This window comes from Strix aluco, chromosome 39 (assembly GCF_031877795.1).
Source record: "Strix aluco isolate bStrAlu1 chromosome 39, bStrAlu1.hap1, whole genome shotgun sequence".
Classification (NCBI taxonomy): domain Eukaryota; kingdom Metazoa; phylum Chordata; class Aves; order Strigiformes; family Strigidae; genus Strix; species Strix aluco.
This window is the reverse complement of record NC_133969.1, coordinates 281,038-289,132: the sequence shown is the minus strand read 5'-3', so window position 1 is coordinate 289,132 and position 8,095 is coordinate 281,038.

Genomic DNA, 8,095 nt, shown 5'->3' with positions numbered 1-8,095 from the left:
TCTCGGGGGCTCGGCTCCCCCGGTATCCAGCGTTCCAAGTGCCGCCGACCGCCACCGGTCACCGGTCTTTGGCCTGTCCAGTGTTCTCTCCGGCCATCCGCTTTCTCACCACTCACTCGCTAGCGACCAGACGCGCTGCCCCGCTGCTGTACCGCTCCGCATCTCCCGGGGCCCCCCCTCGCTCTGTGTAGGCTTGCCCGACAAGCACCGGGTTGAGAACCGTGCCCAACCGCCCGGGGGGAACCACCGGCAGCGGCCGCCCAGCGCTCCACTTCGCCGGCTAAGCCGCGTGCCCTGGCTCGCTCGCGCGCGCCCCTCCGGAGCAGAGACGCCTCATGCCCCTATATACGTAGACTATCGGTCCCCGCCGAAAAAAAGTACTAAGGACAGCATCTGAGGACCCACGGGGGGGGCGCTCAAGAGACGCCGCCTCTTACGACGACGTAACTGGAGGCAGAGAGAAACAGCGACCCCTTGGAGGAAGTGCCGGAGCGAACAGGTCTGCCCGCTGGCCAAGTCCCACCGAATCCGGGTAGACCTGGCAGCCCTTTTCGGCGGTCGCTGCGGCAGCCGACGGTAACGTGGAGCCCGGTGACCTAGCGGCCGCCGCCCGCCCCGGAGACGGGTAGACCTGACGGCCGCCGCCCGCCCCGGAGACGGGTAGACCTGACGGCCGCCGCCCGCCCCGGAGACGGGTAGACCTGACGGCCGCCGCCCGCCCCGGAGACGGGGCGACCTGAAGGGTGCCGCCCGCCCCGGAGAGGGGGAGACCTGACTTTCATCTCCCGCCCATGAGACGGGGAGATCTGAAGGCCGCCTCCCGTCCCGGAGAAGGGGAGACCTGGCAGCCGCCTCGTTCAAGAGTTAATTTTGGTTTCGATAGAATATATCAAAGAAATATGCAAAAAGGAATGAAAAGGGAAGATTTTTTTTTTTAACCAGTTCCCCACGCCATGCGAACATGTGCACACACCACCCCATTACCCAGACACATTGGCTGCCATGCGGTACCCACCTGTAGCCACCCCCACAGGGCATTAGCCACCATCCAGGAGTCAGTGTAGAGATACAGTACTGGCCACTTTTCTCGTTAAGCAATCTTTAGGCCTAGTTGGATCGCTTCTACTTCTGCAAACTGACTTGACTCGCCCTCTCCTTCAGTGGCCTCAATGACTTGTCTTGTGGGACTCCACACAGCAGCTTTCCACTTTCGATGTTTTCCTACCACATGACAGGATCTAACAGAGCATACCGCCTTTCATCTTCTGGTAACTCGTTATATGGTGGTGCTTCTTGGGCACGAGCCACCTCCTCAGGCAGTGCTCCAAAATCTCTACCTTCTGGCCAGTCCATGATCTCTTCCAGGATCCCTGGACGGTTGGGTTTTCCCAGTTGAGCTCATTGCATGATTAACGCTACCCATTTACTGCAGGTAGCACTGATTGCATGGTGCATAGAAGGGATGTTTCCTTTGAACATCCAATGTAATACAGGCAATTGTGGTGCCAAGAGGAGCTGTCCTTCTGTACCAACAACTTCTGAAGTGGCTCGAATCCCCTCATATGCTGCTAGTATCTCCTTTTCAGTCGGAGTGTAGTGGACTTCTGATCCTCGATATCCCCGGCTTCAAAATCCTAATAGTCGACCTCAAGTTTCACCTGGTATCTTCTGCCAGAGGCTCCATGTGAGGCCATGTTCCCCAGTTGCTGTGTAAAGTACATTTTGCACAGCTGGTCCTGTCCGAACAGGCCCAAGAGCTGCTGCCCGAGTTATTTCCTGTTTGATGTGCTCGAAGGCTTGTTGTTGCTCAAGACCCCACTCAAAATGGTTCTTCTTTCGGGTTACTTGATAGAGAGGGCTCACAAGCTGACTGTAACCTGGAATATGCATTCTCCAAAATCCCACAAGTCCTAAGAAAGCTTGTGTTTCCTTCTTGTTGGTCGGTGGAGACATAGCTGCTATCTTGTTGACAACCTCCATAGGCACATGGCGGCGTCCATCTTGCCATTTTATTCCCAAGAACTGAATCTCCTGTGCTGGTCCCTTGACCTTGCTTTTCTTTATGGCAAACCCAGCTCCCAGAAGAATCTCAATTACTCTTTGACCTTTCTTGAACACTTCTTCTGCCTCGTTGCCCCACGCAGTGATGTCATCGATGTATTGTAGCTGTTCAGGGGCATCATCCTGTTCCAGTGCAGTTTGAATTAGTCCATGACAAATAGCGGGGCTGTGCTTCCACCCCTGGGGTAGTCGATTCCAGGTATATTGGACACCCCTCCACGTGAAAGCAAACTGTGGTCTGCTCTCTTCTGCCAAAGGAATTGAGAAGAATGCATTGGCAATGTCAATTGTGGTGTACCACTTGGCTGCTTTTGACTCCAGTTCATATTGGAGCTCTAACATATCTGGTACAGCAGCACTCAGTGGTGGCGTCACTTCGTTCAGGCCACGATAGTCTACTGTTAACCTCCACCCTCCGTCAGACTTTCGCACCGGCCATATTGGGCTATTAACAGGCGAATATGTCTTACTGATGACACCTTGGGTCTCCAGTTGATGAATCAGTTCTTGGATGGGAGCCAGAGAGTCTCGGTTTGTGCGATAATGCCGTCGGTGCATGGTCCTCGTACCAACTGGCACCTGTTTTTCTTCAACTTGCAACAGTCCCACAACAAAAGTATCTTCTGAGAGGCCAGGCAGATTAGACAACTGTTTGACCTTCTCTGTGTTCACACTGGCCACACCAAAAGCCCATCGGTATCCTTTTGGGTCTTTGAAATACCCCCTCTTGAGGTAGTCAATGCCCAAGATACAAGGGGCTTCTGGGCCAGTTACAATGGGATGTTTTTCCCACTTGTCCCTGGCCAAGCTAACCTCGGCCTCCAGTACTGACAGTTCTTGACATCCCCCTGTCACTCCTGAGATCCAGATAGGTTCTGGCCCTCTATAACTTGATGGTATTAACGTACACTGTGCCCTGGTGTCAATTAAAGCCTGGTACTTCTGTGGATTTGATGTGCCAGGCCGTCCAATCCACACTGTACAATACACTTGATCATCCCTTTCCTACTCCTGGCTGGAGGCAGGGGCCCTCTATTCCTGTTCTTGATCAGAGTATTCACTGTCTGACCCTTGCCGTTCCAGGCCGGAGATTCCTTCATCAGGTTCAAGGGAGGTGATCTCAGTCTTCCTGTATCTGGGAGATCACTGATTACTTTCTTGTGGTTTCACAACAGCTACATTAACAACCTTCTTGGATGTCTTCTTCTTGGCAGGGGTCTTTCCTCACAATGCATGTACATGAGCTTCCAACTTAAAGGTGGGTTGACCATCCCACTTCCTCATGTCCTCTCCCTGGTCACGCAGGAAGAACCAAAGTTCACCACGTGTCACGTGCCTGGCGTTCCCTTTCCCTCTGACTGGAGTGGAAGAAAACTGCTTTCTTGGGGTGCTCCTGACATCCAAGGCGCTCGACCGTAGAGAGGAGGAGGTACCAAGACTCTCTTCAAAGTTTTGATGCCAGGAAGAGACTGTCTCCACAGTTGGTGTATGTCCTGGTCCTTCTCCCACATCCATTTCTGGGTAGTACATCACAGCCAAGCCAGCAGAATACAAGGATGGCGCACCTTTAATCACCTTCATCCACATGGCCCGTGTGCACAGGACATCCTCTGGATTTTTAGGGGCTTCATCATTACCTGGATCCATAGATGACTTCCAGCACTGCTAATTCTCTCAGGTACTGGACACCTTCATCTGAAGTAATCCACTTCCCTGGGGAGTTGCCCATAAGATCTTCCTTGAAAGGATATTTTGCTTTAACACTTGAAAGGAGCCGTCTCCACAGACTGCAAATTGCTGTTTCTTTTCCAATTCCCCTTTCAATTCCTCGATTTCTAGCATGGGAAGCCAGCTGTTGGGCTTCCTTACCTTCCAGCTGCTGAGCATCAGCCCCATTATCCCAGCATTGAAGCAGCCAGGCAGCAATCCACTCATCCGGTTGGCAGCGATAGTCTTTCTGCAGATCTCACAGTTCTGGTGACGTAAGGGACCGGGTAGTTTCCGCCTCCTGTTTGAGTTCTGTTATTCCCTCTTCCAATCCCTTTGCTGAAGGACCCGCTTCTTGATCAAGGTTTTCCTCTTCTTTCTCCTCCCTTATTAATCGAGGGTATGGACCTGTTGTTCTCCTGGTCCACTGTTTCTTTTTTACTACTGGGGCAATCTCTGCTGTTGTTGTTATTGTTTGAGTTCCCATCTCAACCACAGTCCTTTGAGAGCACTGAACTGCAGCTCGATAAGCATAGGCCAGACCCCAGTACAGCGCTAGGAGTTGATGATTTTCACTGGGATAGTCAAGGCACCCTTCTATCAGGTGTTGTGTCAATTTTGTGGGGTTGTTTGCCTGTTCAGGGGTAAGATCCCAGGCTACAGGAGGTGATAACTGCTGACGCAGAAGTCTCGGACACAACTTAGACGACCAATGTGATCAAGTTGATGCCACTTTATTAAAGGTTACACAGCAATTTATACTCTATCTCAAGCTTCACGTGCCGCTATCTTATTGCTAATAGGCTAAAGCTACTTGTTCACGCGCCCTTTTGCCCCCTATGATTGGTCCCGGTGTGGTGTCCACGCGATGCTCTCCCCCCAGGTAGACCCCCTGTTTTCGACATTCCAACATCTTTATCTCTTGGGAAGGAATGTAGTTTCTCAGGCCGTCTCGGCCTTGTTTTTGTCCTTGAACACAGCTGCAGCTTGCTGTTACAGTGAGGCCCCTCGGTTTGGATCGCTCATAATATGTCCGTTATTTTCCAGCCATTCCACAGATAACCATCCTAGGAATCTGCCCAAATCTTTCCACTCCCCCTGCCACCCAGGGACAGGCTGCCTCAGGGCACATTTTGGTATTGGTTCACCCAAAATTTGCCTTCTCTTACACCAAAAACATACCGAGCTCCACACAACCCACAATAGGCGAACAGCATTAATGAACAGTATCAAATAGCTAACATAAGGGTGAAGAAGTACCTCGGGAGCTTGCAGAATAAAACCACTCATGATGTTCCCAATTTCTTCCAGCATGTTCCCGAGCTTAGCAAAATAAAGATAAGCAGCGCACTCAACAAACCCATGACCAGCACAAGAGCTTGTCGCTTAATAACTGCTATAGCTATAGCATACTTAATCTAAAACTGCCGTTGTCTGGCCCCACGTTGGGTGCCAAAAAAGAATGTGGTGGTTTGACCTTGGCTAAATGCCAGGTACCCACCAAGTCGCTCTATCACTTCCCCCCCTCCCCCCTTCCCTCTTTTTTCTCAACAGTGCAAAGAGGGGAAAGAAAATAAGATGGGAAAAAAACCCCAACCCTTGTGGGTAAAACAGCAGCAGTTTTAATATAAGCAAAGCGAAGCAAAGGTCCGTGCACAGAAGCAAAAAAGAAAACAGATTTATTCTCTACTTCCCATTAACAGGCAATGCTGGGCCTTCTCAGGAAGCAGGGCTCCGATATGCGTAGTGGTCGCCTCGGAGGACCAAGGGTGAGCCTGCCACCTTCGTCCTTTTTCCCAGATTTATACTTGAGCGGATGTCATATGGTCTGGAATATCCCTTTGGTCAGTTTGGGTCAGCTGTCCTGGTTGTGTCCCCTCCCAAGATCTTGTCCACCCTGTCCCACTGTGGGAGGAAAATGTCGGAAAGAGCCTTGGTGCTGTGTAAGCACTACTCAGCAGTAGCCACAACACCAGTGTGCTATCAACACCCTGCCAGCTCCCAGCATAAAACACAGCACCATGAGGGCTGCTACAGGGGAAAACCAATTCCGGCTCAGCCAGACCCAGTACACCAGGTCAGTCAAAAGTTCATAGTTGCCCTGATACCATTTGCCACAAGAGCCCAAAGGAAAACCCATAGATTTAATATTGGTGGCATTTGTTAATTCTTGGATTTGATCTTTGAGGTGTTTGTATTTTTTAACTTTTTCTGTTGCAGCTTCCTGTAATGTTTCCAATTTACTTTCATATCTAATTGTGACATCTACTACTATAGCTTTGTCGTCTTTTAGAAACACTAGGTCTGGTTTATATAACTCATTTTGCTTATCGTTAATCATTGGTTCTTGGAATATCATCCATTCTTTCTTTTCCACTCCGTCAATTAATACACTGCAAATTTTGTTGTGCCTCTTGATTCTGGCATCTTGTACTATGGGACAGAAGCCAGTTATATGTGCGCATGTTTCATTTTCAGCCTGACAGTGACAACATGAGTTTTTATACATCGTTTTTCTGCCTCTCGGTAGGAATTCCCTGGTGGGATAGACATTTGCTCTTAATTGTAGGGCAGTGATAAGTTTTCTCTGAGGAATGCCTCTATAATGTTCAATCCAGTTGTTGCTAATTTTATCTTTTTCAAAGTTAGTGATTCCCTGGCTTTGGGACAGCAATTTAGTCCAATTTTGGAATTCTTGTCGTCGTCAATTACAGGGTTTTGGAAGGACTGTTTTTGGTGTAGGTCTTTCCCATTCTGAATCTCCTTTATTTATTATATCATCTGTTATTATTGTGACAGCTCTTGGGTCCCAAATTGATGGTATTCTATCTTTATCTCCTCCAGCAGCTATCCACAGATGTTCAAATTCTTTTTCGATATCTTCATTGCTGACAATTGTTTTAATTGTTTCATCAGAGGACTGTACAACTCTGTGCAATCTTCTGGCTTGTACACTGGGGATTAGAGCAGAGAGTCATGTTAGTCCTAATCCTCCATCTGTACTGCTGGAATATAACACGGCATCAGATGTACTTGGGGGTAGGTGTAACCATTGTTTCACTGCGTTTCTAATTGTTAAATCTAGTGTATCTAAATATGTGATTTTGACATGTGAGTGGTCTGCCAGATAAATTATTTGGGGGATAGTACAAGTTCTTAAGATGTCAATTTTTTGGAATGGTTTTAAGGGGGATCTTTCGATTCTTTGTAGCCAATCTTTCATTTTATCTAGTAGCTTTGGTTTTGATATTCCTACCCAAGGATCTATAAGCAGGCCCAGGTATTTTTCGGTGTTACTGGGATGTATCATGTTGAGAGGAGTGCCTTTGATGGTTCAGGGAGGACAGTCATTGATAGTGTACGAGTCCTTCGTCAGCTGGATGTAGAAGCCATGGCACTTTTCTCCTTGTGTTTTAAGATCTGTTAGTTCGCAAAATATTTTTACAATTTCAAGATTCTTTTGCATTCCTTCCCAAGAGCTACTTAGTAATACCAAATCATCGGCAAAAGCCATAGTTGTTATATGTGTGGAATAGTGTTGATGGCCAATTCCTTCATCTTCTAGTTTGCATAGTAGGGAGTCTAAGGATAGGTTAAATAGAATGGGAGACATTGGATCACCCTGCTTTACACCAGTCTGAATCCCAAATGGATCCAACTGCTCATTCTTCATGTCAATGTATGTGTTGGTATTTTTGTACGTATTTGAGATCAGGGTAATAATGTGATTGTCTACATCCTTTTGTTTAAGGACCTCAATTATGTAGAGTGGCTGACTGTGTTGAAGGTTTTGGCAATGTCCACAAATACTACTCTGAGGGGCCACCGTTCTCTCTTGGCTTTTCTTATTAACAGCTTCAGGAGTTTTAAGTTTTCAGAGCATCCTGATGATCTGGATTAATTTGGCATGCTTTTGTTAGTCTCGCTGTTAAGATCTTTGAGAAGAGTCCTAGGACACTTGATCCCATTGCAATCGGTCGCCAGTTGTTGATGTCATTTTGGCATTTCGGTAGAGCTGATTTTGATATGAGAACAGTTCTACATTCTTTGATAATGTCTGGAATGGTGCCAGATAGTAACCATAAATTGAATAGCTCCATTATTTGGGTGTAATCTGGATCAATTTCAATGAGGTGCCTCAGAGTTAGGCCATCTGGCCCTGGTGCTGCATTTCTGCTCATTTCTTTGATGTTTTTTGCGATCTCTTTGGCTGTAATTGAGATGAGGAGCTAGGAAATTAAAATAGGATATAGAAATTAGGCACTCAAGAAATGAAGGTATAACTTAGTTTAGAGATAAAGATGGAAGACTTAGAGATCAGGCTAGG